Source organism: Halichoerus grypus, chromosome 5 (assembly GCF_964656455.1).
Source record: "Halichoerus grypus chromosome 5, mHalGry1.hap1.1, whole genome shotgun sequence".
NCBI lineage: Eukaryota > Metazoa > Chordata > Mammalia > Carnivora > Phocidae > Halichoerus > Halichoerus grypus.
The window spans coordinates 43,650,633-43,670,590 of NC_135716.1; the positions used below are offsets into that span (position 1 = coordinate 43,650,633).

Consider the following 19,958-nt stretch of genomic DNA (forward strand, 5'->3'; position numbering starts at 1 on the left):
AGAACAAGATCCTACAATGAAAACTGAGTTGCGGCACAACAAAAATTCATAACATATCAAAAGCAATAATTCTTTATATGAAGAGATAATTTCCAAATGGAAATAATAAGTAGGCACTTGGTTTGTTTGAGATTCCAATTAATGAAAAGAAGTAAATCATAAGAAAACATTTTTTAAAAGCGTAAGTTACCTGCTGATATAACCAATATGAATAGAGTGACAAAGATAATAAAGTACTCAGACTTTCTGTAAATGGAAGCAGGGGACAGACTCTGTGTCCCTGCCTCACCCAGAAACTACCAAAGTTCCTGTGGAAGTGAAGTGGAATTTGGTAAGAATGTAATGGGTGGAAAAGAGAAAACCCATGGTGGCTATGAAGGCAAGGACGCCATGTATGTCAAATTGATACCTCTGGACGGTCATGAATTTATTATAAAAAGACAACAGGCACTAGCATCCGGAAAAATAAAAGCCATGTTGAGTGGCCCAGGTCAGTTTGCTGAGAATGAAATTAATGAAGTCAGTTTTAGAGACATCGCTTCACACGTGCTACCAAAAGTATGCATGTATTTGACCCACAAGGTTCTCTACATCAACAGCTCCCCGGAGATTCCTGAATTCCCAACTGCACCTGCAATTGTATGGGAGGGGCTGATGGCTGCCAACTTCCTAGATTGTTAAATAAGGTCAGTTATAATAAACTGTCATCTTTTTTCAGTATTTAATACCTACAGTTCAGTTAGTAATTTTGTCAGATATAGCACATCGCCTGTGCGCAACTGAACCTTGAAGTTCATGGCAAAGCAGATTATCGTCTGTACTTTTGCATAGCAGTCGAGTTGAAATTTGTTTGGTACATCAACAAATTAAGTTCATTTTCATAAATTGAGAAATAAACAAATATGCCAATTTGTAAAAAAAAAGATAATAAAACACTCAGAATATTACCCTACAACAAGAACACCAATCACATAATAGTTAATGCCAATTGTCAATTCGAAGACCGCTTAAAAGTAGTCATTGCACAAGAAAACTTGAAATGCCCTGAAATAGTACAGCTGACACGTGAAAGAAATTTTGATAGACACTTTCACAACTTTGACAACTATACTAAATGTCCACAGGACATTTCTAATATCAAATTGGGAATCTGAAGTACTTTAATAATCAACACAAAAAAATACAAATTTTACTCAACCATCATGAGGGAAATAATGAACTTTCTTTTCTCTTTAAAAAATGTTACATGATTGCTGTCACATGAAAAGGTGATCAAAGGGTACACAGCAAAAAAAAAAAAAAAAAAGTGTCTTAAAAAATAGTATGGAAGTAAATCCAGAAGTGAATTAATTAAAAATAATATCATTTTTCTGGGTTTGAAGGTATTTGTGGTATTTGTCAGTTTTGTCATATTTTAAAATGTGATTTAATTTTTTTTTCATTATAAATATCTATTTTCACACCTAATTTTGTAATCTTTTTCTGAATTAAAGAGAACAGTTCCAATAGTGTCATCTCCAGATCCCTTAGAGCCTAGACCTGCCTCCTTCCTGTTTGCAGAGCCTGAGGGCAGGAGATTCAAGCAACCAGGCAGGCCTGCGCTATTTTTGTACGTGGAGTCAGAATCCATCTTATATAACTGGAACTCCCACGTCTCTTTTTTTCAGGCACTAGCTTGAGAATTGCAAGTGCTCAAAACTTTCCAATTTTAAGACAGTGATTCTCCAAAGCCACATTTTGGAAGTATCCTTATTTGTTCGCAGGAGTCCGCCGCTGCTGCTATGCCCCGCAGTACATTTTAGAGTCTGTTTTTATTTCATAAAGTTTTGGCCTAAATACTACAGAGCCCCAATAGATGTTCAATCATGTATTAATTACTTGCATGCAGTTAGAAAATTTGATAGTAAGTAAAGTTTTAAAATGTAATCAGATTGACTTAGTGGAATCAGCTGGTTTTGTTCTATTTATTGTAACTATGTTATTGTAGCAGTTCCAGCCAGGGGCATTAGAAATGGAAAAAAAAAGAAAAAAAGCACAAAACCCTAAACATAAGATATCAAATATGTCCAACAGGACTACTCCTTCCCATCCACCTCAGGCCATCTGGTCTTTTGCTTGGCCTAGCTTCTACTCATTTATCTATAGCGTCAAGGAGTCTGGCAAAACTAGATACTATTGTATGAAAAAATGAAGCAAATTAAATATACCATGATTCAGTTTATTTAAAATAATTTCAACCTTTTTGGGCTATCTAGTTATTTACTAGTATGAACAATCAAGTTTATTTGAAACATCTTATCTTATTTATTAGAAACAGATGGGTATTAAAGAGGGCACGTACTGCATGGAGCACTGGGTGTTATACGCAAACAATGAATCATGGAACACTACATCAAAAACTAATGATGTACTGTATGGTGGTTAACATAACATAATAATAAAAATAAAATAAAACAAAATAAAGGAACAGCCCAAGTCCCATGCTACTCAAGCACAGCTCAAATCATGACTTAAAGTCCTGATTTTATTCCAAGTGTATGACTTACGATTTCAGAACAACAGTGCAATGGAGTGAAAAGTGTAGAGGAGCCACACCTGGAGGTAGAAGACTATACTTCTAAGAACAAATGTTTTAGTACATAAAATATATATCAGGAAATAAAACTAATCCTAAAATACCTACAGCAGTCATTGGTCTTAAGGTAGCTGAATTTAGATGCTGGATTTAGAGCCAAACAGACCTGGGTTCAAAAGCCATCTAATATAGGCAGGTCACTGTATGAGCTCTGCCTAATTTCCCTGGTGTGCAAAAACAGCATAATAATACAGATCTTATAAGGCTGTTGAGATAATAAATGAGACAAATGTACATAATAGATGCCAGTAAATGGGAGTTATTTTTAACGCTACTCTAACAAGTTGATAATAATTTCTCATAATAAGGGCAGTGTCTGTGCTATCTATTTAAAATACATTCCATTGTTTATTATACTTTGTTTGCCAATACACAATTTTTAAATGATTAGAATCAAAACACTACATCAAAAACTAATGATGTACTGTATGGTGACTAACATAACATAAAAAAAACGAACCAAAACAATTTTTTGGAGGATCTTTCAAAACATATTTGTCAGGGAAGAATCCCAACCTTATGGAAGAAGGGAGGGAATAAATCTGAGACCATTCCTTACATGCCAGATGTAGACAAGACCGTATATTACAGCACAGCACACAGCAGAAACATCAGCATAGTGGTGCCACATCCTGGATCCCCAAGTCCCAGGGGTGACACCATGGGGCCAGGTGGATGCCACACATGTAGTGGGTTGTACTGCAGCTGAGGAACCCAGAGCCAAGGGACCAGCAATTCCTGAGCAAGCAGCAAACAAACCTGTTCCCTCCATAAGAGTGTGAGCAGTTACATGGAGGCCAGGCTGTGGTCATCTGCACCTGCTTCGTGGCCCATGTGGCTAACTATGTGGACTGCTCAGTATCAGGGGACCGATATACCTTGCAGTTTGTATATAAGAACACACAGGGATGATCACGGCTCATGATGAATTGCTTCCCCTAACAATGTTATTTTCAAGCAACCACAATCTTCCTTTGAAGTTAAACACAAACTGGAGATGCTATTGTTTACATAATCTGATTCCGATTCAATGATCTTAACTGTCTTGAAAATCTAAACCATTTCACCTTTGTACAAATTAAAGTTTGTGAAATAATAATCTCTTTCCAATCCCACCTATCCAGAATTATCTAGCTAATTAGCCTTTACAATGTAATGCAATATTTCGAACTGGTACGGAATTCTATAAAATGCTATTTGTAATACAAACTAGCCATTTTATTTTGGCTATTGTGTTACTCTGTAGCATTGACGCATGTTTTTTCCAGATTGGTTTCTGCCTCCATCCTCTACTCAGCCACAGAAGGGCATCATACCAGATGATACAGAAATACAAAAATCCGGTAACAATCTACAAAACATTAACAGCCCCCAAACAAGTAGGTTGATTTTAGGTTTTGTTCCCATTCCATACCTTAGTAAACTGTTGACAACCAGAAAACACATTTTTTTCCTGCAAAGTTACTGTAAGACTCAGCACCATTTTTAACTTCTACAAAGCACAAGATGGAAAGACTATGTAAGATTATGCTAAATATCATTTAACACCATAGATTTTCAAAAGATCAACCGCCTGATATGATGTTAAATATAGTTGAATGTGGTCCCACATCTCTGTGCCACTTTGCCAAGTTTCCGTCGGATGCAATTTGCAACAAGCAACATATTAAACCCCCATAAATAGTCATTCTAATGTAAACACTGAACACTCCTTATTGTAACAGTGAAAGCAGCCTCTCCAAAATACAAAAAACAGAAAACAAATCCTTGAATTTCATCTCAGGGCAGAAGGTGGATTTGAATTTGAAGACATGCCAAATGGTAATTTTGGGCACAAATATTTCAGACAAAGCTGATCTATTATGAGTAATAACAGCATATGTTAGTTTCTAAGTCAGTTTGCATATGTCACAGGAAGCACACCCAATTAGCATGTGAGGCCATTTACACTTCAGCAAAGTTATTAACAGTAAATCATAACAAAGTAGGTACGATCAAATTATACATTCTATTTTAAATATGCATAAAAATGTGACACAAAAAGAGCAAAATAAAGGTAGAATCTTAAATGTATTAAATCAGCATATTAGCTTTTTTTCATATTATTATTAGTAGTAATAATAATAATTATTATTATTCTTTTCTTTTCACATAGCTGGTTGCTATGGCTCTTGACAGTTTCCTTTTAGCTAGCTAAGCCTCGGAGGATTAAAGAAGACATTTGGCCTTTATGGTTTTCTGTGTTTGAATGTGTATGTCCTGAGGAGAAAAAGAGCTGTGCAAGAAGCTATTAAGCACCAATGAGCGAGCATGGATATGGAATGCCTGAGTTATGTTCACTGAAACAGATGTCGTGTCCCACAATTCCCTGAGCTGCCTCGGGCTTTTGCTGGTGTCAACCCTGTGGTAAATGGGTTTTCATAATGAATTTACTGTGAATTCTCACACACACACACAAACCATTAGAATCACATTAAAGGGCTGACTAAATGCCACCAAGACTCCGTGCAGGACTGTCTTTTGTTCATTTGGAAGAAGCTCTGAGGAATCCAGAATCTCAAATCAATCATTCGTGATAATTTGGAGAGAGTAACAGGCCTCTCTGTGGTTGGAGAGGGACAAACACATGTTTTGGGAGGAGGAGGGTTCTTGAACTGCACTCAGTGCAGGGCTCCCATTTTTTTCTTCCCAGATTGTCACAGGAATGGTTACTGCTTTCAATACCAACGGTGAGGTACTTGATCAAACTAAACTGAGTTTTGAATTATTTTCTTGAGTCACTTCTCTTTAATAAAATGTTTTAGTAAATAAACAAAACAAAAAACTTTGCAGTAAATGATGCAAATATATTGGAGAAACAAATCTTCCAAAGGGGCTACCAACTATGTGTGGAATATCTAGAGGGTACGACAGCTTAATTGTGGTGCTCTGAAGGTACGGATAAAAAGCCCCAGGAAGAGTCAGAGATTGTGACAGAAACAAAGATACATAAGAGCATGATCAAGAGGAGACACTTGAAGTGTTCTGTTTTTCAGAAAATAACAAAGCTACGTGTACTGCTAAAAATAATAACCCAAACAAACAATATACTCTATTGGTTGAGCACCTATTATGTCTCAAGAGGTGTGCTAGACGTTTTAAAAATATTGTCTTATTTTTTCCTCATAAAAACGTCAAGAATAAAAATGAAAAGCCTTCGTAGATGCTTCCTTCCTGCCAGGCTTTGTTCTGGGTGCCCCCACCATCACCCCAGGGCTACACTCTTGTTCTCTCAGCCTTTTAACACTTGAGTTCTTTCCTCCTGCTGAGATTTTGTGCCTGAGTTTTCCTCTTTTGGACTCCTCTCAGTCAGCTTCCCTCGCCCTAAACTTGCTTTATGTTTGGGTGCCATCCTTTCCTCCATAATGTCCCACTTAAAAATTGTCTCCTCCAAGAAGCCTTCCTGGAATGCCTTAGCAGGAGTAGGTTCCCAAGTGTCTCACCTAATCCCTCCTCTACCCTCTTCCTTCCTGGCTGTCTTATTCTCTACCTTGGTGTGCCTTACTTAGCTCTTCAGGGCATTTTCTCAATTTGCAAGTATTTATTTGCATGTTGACTTGCTTTATTTTTGTCTTTTCCATTCTAGGGTAAAGCACCACAAAGTCAAGTTCCAGCTCCTTTTTATTTGCTGATCTATACCTAGCACATAAACAAGAATTTGGCATATGGCAGGTACACAATAAACATTCATTCGATGAAAAAAAAAATGTGCCAAATGCCTTGAATTAATTCTTTTACTCAATGAGTGATCCTCCCGTTAGCTTACTGAGGAAAATGTACCCTAGGCCTCACAGAGAGTAAATGCCTACGTGAGACCCAAAACCAGCTCTGTAGGACTTCAGACCATGACTTTAACCATTGTACGCCCGTTTGACAGGTCCCACAGACTTGTAGGAATCAGTTTGATATAGACCTTCAGAATTGTTTTGTGGGCTGTTTTTTGTTTTTTGTTTTAAGTCTCTTTCACCATCACAATCTTGGCCAATACACAATCTTTTCATGTTGCTTTCCTGCCACTGCTCTTAAGCACCGGTCAGCTACATTCAGCTCAGTAGCTCTTCAGCAACTGGTGGTCAAACAGATCAAGCAAGGAAAAGGCAAAACCCTTCCGCCAGATCTATAGCTCTAGCTGTACACAAGCCTAGGGAATAAAAACTTCACTTTGTTCTAACACCTTGGGATGGGTTAAAGCCACATGAGTGGTAAGGGGGGGCTTTGTGAGGTGGGGCCTTGGTTGGAACCTAAAAAGAATCATCATTCTATTTTGCTGGGGTTTCTAACTAACTTACAGTTATTATGATATATGGAGGAAGGAAGGAAGGAAGGAAGGAAGGAAGGAAGGAAGGAAGGAAGGAAGGAAGGAAGGAAGGAAGGAAGGAAGGAAGGAAAGAAGGAAAAGAAAAAAGAAAAGAAAAGAAAAGAAAGGGAGAAAGAAAGTTTCTGCTATGGGCTGAATTGTGTCTCCCGCAAACTCGTATGTTGAAGGCCTTAACCTCCAATGTGGTGATATCTGAAGGCAGAGCCTTTAGGAGGTAATTAGGTTTAGATGAGGTCATAGGGTGGGGCCTCAAGATGGGATTTGTGCCCTTACAAGAAGAGACAGCAGAGAGCTTGCTTCCCACATCTCTCTCGTCTCTCACGCCACCTTCATGCACTAAGGCAAGGGCATGAGGGGGCATAAGAAAGCAGTTACCAGTCACCCAAGAAGAGAGCTCTCACAAGACACTGACCCTGCCAGCACCCTGATCTTGGACTTCCAGTCTCCAGAACTCTGAGAAATAAATCCCTGTTGTTTAAGCCACCCGAACAATGGTATTTTGTTATGGTACCTCAAGTGACTAAGACAGTTTCCCCTACCAAAAGTAAAACCCAGTAAGTGTGATTACTAGCTTTTGTTTCCCATTACATCATTTCTTTTGACTTTGGGTCATGTCCTTATGGTACATTTTCCTTCTAGTCATTGACCTTTGAGACATTGGGGAAATTTAAAGAAACCCATAAACTACTTGTACATTGGCTTCTAAAATATTTGTTTGGTAACATATCATTATCCATGTCACTGGAACCAAGCATATTTCTATGCTAGGAAATACCACATACAAAGTTTCCACAGAAAAGTTGATATACCACAATATTATACTATCTCCTTTTTTTTTCCAATCCCAGCTTTATTTTCACCACCATGGGAAAAATGAGCAGAAGGAAAGATTCTTAAATATACTCTTATCGCCTCTAAAAGTCCAAGATTTTTATCTCTGAATTTGTACATTATGCTTTGAAAACTAATGGTTTCAAGCTCTATAAATCCATAACTTATAGAAATTGGCCTCAGGTATAAACCAATTACACAGAAAGGAAAAAAGCACAAACTAAAGCAAAATCATGTACAAGTCCAGCTAATTTTGCCCTCAGAGTAAATAGACACACATAGACATAAATACAGAGAAGAAAATGTGGATCTTCTTGAAATGTTTAAAGATGAATGTTCAGATTTTTGGACATCTTAACCAGGGTTTAAAAAGATAAACTCCAAATAAGACTTTTTACCTCATAGAGTTGCTTTACACATTAAATTATATAATACTTGTAAAGTATTTAAAACAATGCTGCCACAGCAAGTCATCAATAAGTGATCATTTATATTTCGCTTTTAAACATTTTAGACATTGTCCTATAAAATGAATCACTTAGGTTTGCCTCATGACCTAGGAATATATCCAACTCTTTGTATCTTCAATCAGTTTAGGCATTTTCAATGTCTATTTTGCCTCCTTTTGGAGATGGAGGTAAAGAAGAGAATCATCTCTGGACAAGTTTTATTGTCCTTTAACAGTGGCTTAAGTTAGGACTAGTAGGAGTAGTAGTAGTAGTAGTAGTAGTAGTAGTAGTTTTTCTTTGATGTGCCTTTTCATTCTCTGTCGACAAAGGAAGTGAGATACAATGCAGATATCCTGGCCAAAGAATTTTGCTAAGAAATTCATGAGATGGGGCAGGGGCAACTAACTGTTTAGGTCACAGATTAGGGAGTGGGAGTTAGCAGGTGGAGAGGAAGGAGGGGAACAAGGGGGCTGGAAGGTGGCTTATCAGCGGTGGCTGGAGGAGCCGTGAGGAAGCTTGGTCAGAAACTGGTCAAAAGGCAATTCAGTTAGAAGGAGGCAGCTCAACTGAGACAATATTGCGTACAGGAGCTTGGAATATAGAAAATGAATGTATGATCTCAGGGGAGTGTCAGGCATTGTTGAAAGTGCCATTTGGTTTTTTGCCTTTGTTTTTTGTTTTAGCTGCATCAGATAAGGTGAGGGAAGAGAGAGATGAACTAAAAGAAAATTTTTCAGTTGGAAAGCAGAATTTAGAGGAGATGTGGAAGAGCTAGGAATTGCTGGGTTGAAATAGAACACTGATTCACATTTCCATCCCATAGAAGATGCTTTGTAAGAAATGATCTTTGCATAAAGACCTATTTAAGTCTATAGTTACAAAACCCTTTGCTAAGATCTCAGAAAGACTTCAGTTGGTGGCTAGTAGACTTCTAATCAGTCAAAAAGTTTTCTAAAATTTGAAAATGTGTTGTCCCACAGCACTTTTATATTCCCAAAGTTGATAGAGTTCTGTCCCCAAAAGAATCATGGATGTCACCTTTGGGGCATGGCATTAACCCTAGTAAGATTGATGAAAATTTTAAGAAAATGGTACTGACACAAACCCTGCCTCCTTGGGCCAAAAGGAACAAAAATGGTCAAGAAAATTTAAATAATAAGAAAAAAAGGCCTCTGGATCTTCTATGAAAAAGAAGCAGGCTGAGACAGCTACCTAGCTGTGAACACCAGCGACTTCTGATCAAAAAGAGAAGGCATCTTGGAGAGCAGAACCAAAAGGCCAGAGCGTGGAGCCAAGATCTGAGAACAGTGGATTGATTTATGAGTCACTCGCAGGCTGCAGGTTTGGACCCTGATCAAGGAACAAGCATTGCCTGCACAGGAGGGAAAACTGGTGATGTGTACCCAACAGCTTTTCAGAATTACTGCAAAATCCTGACTACTACATGCTTCCCATTCTTCATTTCTATTTATTTATTTGTTTTAGGATTTTATTTATTTATTTGAGAGAGAGAGAGAGACAGTGAGCAAAAGAGAGCATGAGCAGGGGTGGGGGTGATGCTGGGGGGGTGGGGGGTGGGGGGGGCTGGTTTGAGGGCCAGAGGGAGAGGGAGAAGCAGACTGCTGAGCAAGGAGCCTGACACGGGACTTGATTTCAAGACTCTGGGATCATGACCTGAGCTGAAGGCAGACGCTTAACCCACTGAGCCATCCAGGCACCCCTCCCATTCTTTACTTTTTATCTATTTTTTTTAATTTTAGAGGAGTTTTTGTATTTCCTGGGAAACTGCAAATTTGATACAGAGTTCCCACATACTCCTCATCCATTTTCTTAAACTGTTAACATTTTACAAAACTATAAAGTATTTGTCTCAACTAAGGAACCACTGTTGGTACGTTACCATTAATTAAAGTCTACAGTTTATGCAAGTTCCACTACTTTTTCCCTTATGTCCTAATTTTCCTACTCTCCTAAGGCTCCGTTTCAAGATACTTTGCAGGGTCCCACAATACATTTCAATGACACGTCTCCTTAACGTCCTCTGCTGTGACATTATTTTAATCTTTCTTTGCATTGGATAATCTTGACAGTTTTGAGGTGTGTTTTGAAGGTATTTTGAAGACAAATTAGAGGTCTTTGACCCTCAACTTGGGCTTTTATGATGTTTTGGGGGTTTTTTTGTTTTTTGTTTGTTTGTTTGTTTGTTTATGGTTAGACTGCTCCAGCCCTAACTAGATTCTCTAATGAAGAATCAGCCTTTTCTCCAAGGAGCGCTGATTCCCTCTCCTGGATGGTGGTATTTGAAACCAAGACCTGGGTGTTGGGTGTGCTCTGCCCCTGTGTTACCATTTTATATTGAGTGCGTAGCTGGAAGATCACTTGTGTTTCTAGTTCTCATCTCTCAGCATCAAAAGAAGCTGCCTCTAAGGAGCTTCCCCTCGTACTGAACTAGACACTGGTCATGAGATCCTGGACTTCAAGCCTGGTGTAATAATTAGTGTGAGCCTTTGGAGTCCCTGGATGAGAGTGAGCATATTTTTCATGTTGAAGGAATGTGAATAATTTGCATCATCAGAAGTAGACTCTGAAAATAGTTTAGTTTTAGAAAACTAAAAGTAGCCATATTGTTTCATGGCTACAACATTATACACATCCCTGTCTGCAAAGTGGTTTTGCTCCTCCTCCCACCCAGACATGGAGTCTATTTCTCCTTTTGTTTGAAACTGGGCTAGATTTGCGGTGGAAGTGACATTTTTTGAGTTCTTGAGCTGAAGCCTCAAGAGGGCTTGTAGCTGCTGCATTCCTTCTCGTAGAATCCTGAGACCAGCAGGCTGATGAGGAAGCCCAAGTGCAGACCATGTGGGTGAGCGAGCGCACTCATCAGGCGTCCCAGGTGAGCCCAGCCCCCAGCTCCCTCACCGGCTGAGTGCAGCAACCTGGGTGAGCCCAGGGGAGATGAGCAGAGTCCAGCCACTTGCACAATCATGAGAAATGACAACTCACTATGTTTTGGAGTAATTTGTTAAGAAGAAATGGATAATTAACATAATACAATTGAATGCTAAAAAGTTCATCTTTCTATCGATCCCAAATCTACTACCCTATAAGTTCCATTGACTCAGGTCAGGGTTTTTAGTAGGTAATGAAATATAGTAAATTGTAATGGTAAGTTAATATCTTGATTTTCTCTTTTTATATGACAGTAGTCCTCCTTTATCTGTGGTTTCGCTTTCCCTGGTTTCAGTTACCAGTGGTCAAAGTCAAACGCTGTCTAGAAGCAGAGGCTCCTCCTTCAGAAAGTCAGTAGTAGCCTAACACTACGCTACAAAGCCTGGGTCGTTCACTTCTCTTCATCTTATCATGGAGGCATTTTACCATCTCGTGTCATCTCAAGAAGGGTGTGAGTACAGTACAATAAGATATTTTGAGAGAGGGACCACATTCATATAACTTTTATATAGTATATTGTTATAATTGTTCTATTATTGTTGTTGTTAATCTCTTACTGTGCCTACTTTTTAAATTAAATTTTATTATAGGTATTTATGTACAGAAAAAAAAAAACAAGGTATATAGGATGTGGTGCTATCAGCGGTTCTAGGTATCCCCTGGGGGTGTTAGAACATATCCCTCATGGATTGGGGTCGTGGGGGGGTGCTTACCTAGGAGGTAAGGTTAAGAAGCTGCAATGTAATTGTGATCAAAAACTGGCAAGCTTAAATTGCTCGACAGAGACAGCAACCTTCTCATGAGGGAAGTTCTATTTCCATCTCCAGATTCACCTCAAGCCACTGACCTTGTTCAGCCTGTCCTAAACACACTGACCTTGAGTCTTCTAAAGATAGATGCCAACCTCTTTTCTTTAGTTGATTCCTAGGTTTTTAACATCTTCATATAGTTTTAGTTTTAATAGGTTGACCATTTTATTCATCCCTTCAACAAATACATATTAACCATAACATTTAATGGGCCAGGAATACAATAATTCTTACATAGCTGATGACTCTAAAAGCATATAAATAAAGAATTCGATAAAATGTTGTCAGTGTAACATTAGAGGAAAGAACAGGTGGGCATCTAATGTAAATTGGGTGAATTGTTATAAAGAATCTAAATCCATTTTTGATGTCTGACTACTGCTGACAGCTTTTAAGCCTCATACCTCACTCTTTCCCTTCTGCCCCACATCTGGGCAAGCTGATAAGAAAGCCTGGTGCTTCCTCCTTTGTTGTGGGAAGTCCAACCTTTTCCTCAGCCACACCCCCTAACCACCATAAAAATCTCAGGCTAGTCTCCTTCCCTTGATCTCTTAAATCATTTTTGACCAGCTTGGGAGGCCTGCCCTGCTCTCTCCAGGAAGCTGATTATGTAAGTAATAAACCTTTTCAAACCCTCTTGGTGCCTGTGTGGCATCATCAGTCTTAAACCAAATTTTGGATAAGGGTAGCCATCTCATCTCTAGAGAATGACGACAAAACAGGTGCTTGTAAAATGTAGGATTATAATTAAGATTTTAAGAAGGCGATTGTGGTTGAGTATGAGAAGCAAAGAAAATCAGTAAGAGGAGGACTGAAAAGTAGTCACTAAGTTTGGGAATTTGGAAGTGAATGATAATTTTCTCCAGAATCTTTTAAAAGTGAGATGGGGAAAAAGATCAGATTGCAAAGGCCAGAGATAAGCAAGTCGAGGCAGCAAATGTTGACTCATTTCAACAAATTGGAGTGAAAATTATTCAGCAGAGACTGAAGATGAGTGGAGAGAAAAGGCAGAAAAGGAAGCATAGCCAGATGAGGACTTTTTTTTTTTTTTTTTTTTGAGGGAAGGGAATAAGACAACAAAGATTTCTTTATAGACCAAGGTTACAGTCAATCAAATAAAATAGGTTGAAGACACTGGAAAGAGGGATTAGCTGGTGGAACAAGATGGAAAAGCAAGGTGAAAGTTTTGATTTAACAAAAAACAAAATAAACTAACAAAGAAAGATGGGGAGGAGAAAAACTCCATGTGGTAGATTTAATCTTGATTAGAAGAAAGAAAACTCATCCAGTGATGCTCAAACAATACAAGTGTATAAGGGCTTGGATGTATATATCTTTGGGTGGCCAGGATCAGTAGGAAATTGAGGGAGAAAATGCAGAACCATGCCTCCTAAAAGTGGAGGCATGGTTACCTCTGGAAGATCCTAAGGAATGGGATTTAAAAGGGGGTTAAGGATGTAGTGAGGGTTGGAAATACTGGAAAATAGGGATGGCAGAATCACTGAGCACAGAGAAGTGAAAGCACTGACAGACAGCTGTAAGCCCCCCCTCAGGCTAGAGACTGGGAATTTTCAGACACCAATCTGCAGAAATGGGATCATTTAACTCTAGGGAACAAACTAAGGTTGCTGGACGGGAGGTGGGTGAGGGGATGGGGTAAATGGGTTGATGGGTATTAAGGAGGGCACTTGTTGGGAAGAGCACTGGGTGTTATATGGAACCGATGAATCACTAAATTCTACCCCTGAAGCTAATAGTACACTATATGTTAACTTGAATTTAAATTTAAAAAAAGCTAAAAACAGAAAAAAAAAAAAAAAAAGAAAGAAAGAAATGTGACCATCTTCCAGCTACCTCATTTGGATTCCAAACAATCTGGTGGTCTGTGTATACCCCAGGGTTGGGATCTAGGATGTCAGACCACACAGATTAGATACCCTTCCAGTTCTACTCAGACCGCAAACCATTTCTCTAACAATTATTATGTCCTGTTTTATTTTACCCTCTCTCTCCCTCACACTGGCATCAAACAGGATGATCGGCCTGGGGCAAGAAAGGCATTGGAAGTTGTGCAGTTGGGGCCCTCCTCACAGCTCCCCCGGGACGTGGGTTTGCAGAACATTGTTATATAACATTTACTTTAGAACAATTTCCTTTTATTTTTTTATTGTGAGGTGGAGTCCAAATACATATCTTATTAATTTTTGATCTTTCGCATATGTAGGGCAATTAAATCTATTACCCATAGAAAGAGAATCACTTAAAAAGTGGATAAAGAATATCCTACAGTAAGTGGATTCCAGAAACATGAAACCCGAAGACATACATTCACACATCTGGCAGTGATTCATAATTGAATATTATTTTCTCTCTAGTTAACGATGGTTTACATCAGCCTCAATCCCCAAACTGAAAGTAGCTGAGTAATGTTGCTGGCACCATCTCTTTATCCCAGTTCCATATGTGCAGAATAAAAGGTTTAACTATAATTCACTCTGGTAGCATTACACAGGGAATTTCAATGAAGGTGTTGAAAGAAAATAATTACCCATGGAGCCTGAGGCTAGAAGGGAAATCTCTCTCACTCTCTTTTACAATATGTTTCTAATGGCTAATGTGTGAGCAGCAACCTGGAGGAGGGGACCATTTTCTTACGTGACTGCATCAGTACCTGTGAGAAACAGTATACATTTGTGAAACGAGAAGGAGACTAACATTTTCCATGATGAAAGGTGTGAAATACAAACTTCCAGTCTTAGGAAGCTCACCCAGGAATATATGAATAGGGATGGTATGTTTCAGATACTTTCTGACTCTCACAAATTCATAATGACCCAAAGCTACGGTGAATTTGATGTGGTCCTCTGCCACGTGTCACAACTATACACCCAGTTCTGCTTCCTCAAGGATAGCACCACAGATCTGCCATATATCTAGAATACATAGTGATCAGTGCACAATCCCAAATAGAGCCTAACAGAGTACAGGGTTTCTTTCAAGTACCAGACCAAAGATGGCCTTTGTGACTAGGATTCCAAACTATAGGGTGCAAAACTAAAGCAGATGATTGATAAAAATCCTTACTCCCAAGCCCAACTCAAAGAAATTCTGATTCACTAGGTCTTGGGTAGTGTGCTTGAATCTGCATATTTAGCAAATACCCATGGTGATTCTGGTGCAGATATCATCAGGATCACATTTCGACTAAGATTTAGGAGATATCTGGCACCATCATTTGACTGGTTTTAATTGATAAAACCTCTACTCTGTTGAGCGAGACCCTTACTACTTCAATATTTTCATTGGCAGTATGAGGAGAGGCAACTGAAAAAAAGAAAAGGTTTACACGAAACAAGAATGGTATGTCAATCCTGTTTTTGGCAGTCACACTGCTATTCTCAAATTTTAATTCCAGAGCCAAAGCAAAAGGCATAGGTCCAAGCCGCAGGAAAAGCTGCTATGTGGGAAGAATTGTTTGGCTTCATGAACCCTGCTGCCACCGTGTCTGTGTCTTTGGGGTGAGGGACAAGGAAGGCCCTGATCATCCAAGAATGCCAGGGGCATTAGCCTGCCTCCCCAACATCACCATCTGGCCCCCCTTGCCACACCAGCCCGCATCCTAACACCACACCACCACTCCTAACCCTGCCCTCAGCAGCACCTTGAGCTCCAAACAATTTCAAACCAGCCTTCCTCATCAAAATTATGACAAAGTCTTATAAGCCAATTAGATGAACTAGTCCTTCCTAAAGCTCACACAATGCATGGCAATGGCTTACATGTGTTTTTCCTCTTATAATATTTACTCCAGCTTAAATAAATGACTCATGATGAGAACTTCAGACCCCTTAAAAGATTGGTAAGGCAAGTAACTGGACTCAGGAGACATCTAGATACCGCTGAAATCATACCACCATAGAGTCACTCATGTCAGCCAACCTCCTCCTCATATACACACCACCCTCGGCAAACCTGCCCTTATCCTCCATCTTTCTTCCTCCTCCAAACCCATCCCGTGCCAGGTCACTGTGTTCCCTGCCCTCCCTTCCCTGCACTCTCTCAGGCTTTGTTAACCTAAGTAAAGCCACCTTTATTTAAACAGTAATTCCCTTACTACAAATTTAAGACAATAGGGAAGCTTGGGAACCCTGTTAGGATATATAACCAAAGTGTAAGGAAGTAAAGAAACAGGGGGCTTAACTATGGAAGTTGACCTGGGAAACACATTATAAAAGAGGCTCTCTCTTTCCTCTCTTTTCTATCCTCACAAAGGCAGAACTTACTTCAAAACCAAAAAGGAAAAAAATAACTCTAGAAGCAAAGGAAATAAAGATAGAACTCTAGTTTTATTTTCATTTATTTTACTATTGAAGCATTTTTTTTACTGTAGCAATTAATAAGTATATATTCTTACTGGGTTTATTAATTAGCCAATTTCTAAATGTGGTCATAAGAACCAGAGGCTCAAAATAGGAAAAAATACTGCAAAGCTTCCTATATACTTAATAGAGAGAGTGGTCCTTTATAATTTAGGACAAAAAGGAGATACATTTGAACAAAATGACCTCCCTGTTGCTAAATCAAGAGAAAACAAGTAAGGATTTGTATATAATGCCTACTCTGAAGGAGATCATTTCAGAGCACTTAGCTAGTTTGTAGTAACCTAGCATCCTTTCCTTCTTAAAAAAAAAATAAACAAAACAACAAAAAACTCAAAGCAAAGAAATAAAAAAAAAAAGTGAAGCCTCTCACTGCAGTTAGCATCCAGACTCTGTTCTGTGCTAGTCTCCGTGACAATTGGTAGAATTAAGCATGTCTCTGTTGGTGTTTTCTTTAAAACAATATGATAGCTTAAAAAGAAATTAACTAATTCAATTCTATCTTCTTTATTTTTTTTTTTAAAGATTTTATTTATTTATTGGAGAGAGAGAGAATGAGAGACAGAGAGCATGAGAGGGAGGAGGGTCAGAGGGAGAAGCAGACTCCCTGCCGAGCAGGGAGCCCGATGCGGGACTCGATCTCGGGACTCCAGGATCATGACCTGAGCCGAAGGCAGTCGCTTAACCAACTGAGCCACCCAGGCGCCCATCAATTCTATCTTCTTTAATTAGATGGCTAATCATTAGGAACCATCACCAAAACATACGGCTCATCTTCTGAATAGCCATTGGTATATTATCAACCCATTTCTCACCACTTCACTCAGAACCTTCTCTAAGTAGCAGGTATGGTTAGCAATGTCTATGCTAACCTACTGTCTCTAGTAATGCTTTAACCACATAGTTCATGATTATCACGTTTTGATGCAAAAACATTACATTTTATTAAACATAAAATTCTAGTAAGCGTGTTTTTCGGACATAAAAAAGAAAATTTTTAAAATATATACGAAACTTGTAACTCCTTGCTATGGACTGAATTGTGTCTCGCTCCCTCCAAAGTTCCTATGTTGGAAACTCTACCCCCCCAGTGTGAGATACGGGTATTTGGAGACAAGGCCTATAAGGAGTAATAATGGTTAAATGAGGTCATGAAGGTGAAGTCCTAAGTGATAGGATTAGTGTCCTTATAAAAAGAGATAGAGAGCGCTCTCTCTCACTCTCTCTCTCTCTCCCCACCAGGCGAGGACACAGCAAGAAGGTGGTCATTTGCAAGCCAGTAAAAGAGCTCTCACAAAAAACTGGCACCTTCATCCTTATCTTCTCAGCCTACAGAACTCGAAGAGAAAAATGTCTATTGTGGAAGTCCTGCAGTCTGTGATGTTCTGTTACGGTAGCCTGAACAGACTAAGACACTCTGACTAGTCACTGTTCCTGCCACCTTGTCTAGGGCACCCACTTTCCGCCATACTTCCTATCCTCTTTCCTTGCTTTATTCTTCTTATTAGCACATATTATCATCTAACTTACAATAAGTGTATTTTACATTTATCCATTGATGCCCTGTTTTCCCTTGTTAGAATATAAGCTCCATGAGGACAGGGATGTTGTTGTTGTTGTTGTTTTATTCACTGCTACATCTCCAAAACCTAGAAGCATGCCTTAGCTTCTGACCTTTGGAACGGCAACCTTTAAAATGCTGAAGAATACGGGCCTGGCCTAGACACTCGGGAAAGACAAACAACACATAAATGAAAACCCAAACAAATAGAAAATGAGCGTAGACCCATTAATGACAATTAGAATGTAACAGGTGTAAACCTGGTGAAAGGCTTGTGTAGATGTTGTCTCACAGCAGAAAGTGCCCTTATTAGTGAAGGGATAATACCTTACCATCCTAGCTTGATATTTTGTAAGAACAAATTACCAAGCATGATGAATACTTCCAAGAACTTTCAACACACCCTGGTCAGTCTAAGAAAGCAATATGTATTATTTGCTTTGCAGGAGAGTAAATACTTTGAAATAATGGACACAAATCTATTCAAGCATAATAGTTATCATATTTCAATTTATTTCCATGTAAATTGCTTGTTACGTGCTGAGTTAGTACAAAGAATTATAAAAGAGATAATTGAATGCATTGAAAAATATAAAAAAATAAATGTGGCATATTAGACTACATGATTTTTAACTAAAAATCTTTGGATTGTGAAGGCATCACTTAACTCCCTATTTGAAATCTGGCAACAAACTCACTGCCAAAAAGCATATGCTATATCGAATTAGATCATCCCACAGAATACAGAACGTGCATTTTTAAGGCATATGTATGTTCAACAACATACTAATATATTTTGGTAACCACTAAATGTCAAACATTATCCATACAGGGTATTAACACATTAATGTTTTCATTAAAAAAGAAAGATCTCTTTCCTCATTACATTACGCATTTATAGAATAGAGAGCTGTCAAATAAATTACTGCAAAGTAGTTCAAGCTAGACCTTATAACACTTGAATCATATAATCGGGGGCAAATAACCTTTAAAATGAAAGATAAATGGTAAAATTTAAGGGCATTTAATTTGCATAAATTTAATGTTAACGGTCTTTTCCTGGTTTCATATTTTATGCTTAATTTATATATGTCATTCTATTAGGTCCTTAACACTCTTATAGGTCAGTTTTAATTTTTTCTAATTTTATTTTACCATAGTAAGTAATATGGAAGTAGTTTATCATATATAAAAATAAGGTGATCTCATAAAAATAATTTAGCATGACTAGAAATATTCTAGCATCAAGACCATATTATAGTTCCTTTGTTAATGCTTGCTTTGAAATAAATATGTGTATTTTAGATCCTTGTGTGTACAAAACTCATATTCAACTTTAAACTCTCAGAACTCAATTCCAAGGAATTCTTCCAGGTTAAGAAGTCATTGTGATTTTGGTATGCAGAAGAAGACAGAACAAAGAGCTTTACCTGGCACAGGGTTTGGTGTTCCTTTACTTTGAAAACAACATTAACATCTGACACTCAAGTTCCTGGCTTTAAAGTTTTATCCATTAAACTTCTACTTTAAACACTGAAATGAGTTCAAATACACCTGCTCAGACAATACTGTGTCACCTTTAACAATAAAATAGAACAAAGCATCCATTGATTAACTGTAATGATTTTAAGGTCATCCATGGCCCATAATCTCTAACAAATTATAAAATGCCTGCAGTGCATGAATTTAGCTATAGGCCAAAGTTGGACAGCAGAATATCAATTTATACACAGCAAAATACATTTTCTCTTCTTAACTTTCTTTGACTTATCTTTATGTGCCAACATCAATGGATTCTGGATGGTAAATGTTGCCACCATCCACCACTGGGATAATTTAAATGGATAAAACAGAGTGAAATTCCTTTCTCTAAGGAAATTTTACCTCCAACTATTACCTCCACTTTTTCTTGGAACAATATTTGATGAGAATGAAAGTTGTCCTCACTCATTTCAATCCAAATCAGAGATGAAAGGATTGAGGCTTCC

At 38.4% G+C, this 19,958-nt stretch overlaps 1 pseudogene; it reads left to right on the forward strand.

The window, feature by feature from the left end:
• Positions 1-342: 342 nt before the first annotated feature.
• On the forward strand, positions 343-681 carry LOC118545181 (elongin-C pseudogene; annotated as a pseudogene).
• Positions 682-19,958: the final 19,277 nt, after the last annotated feature.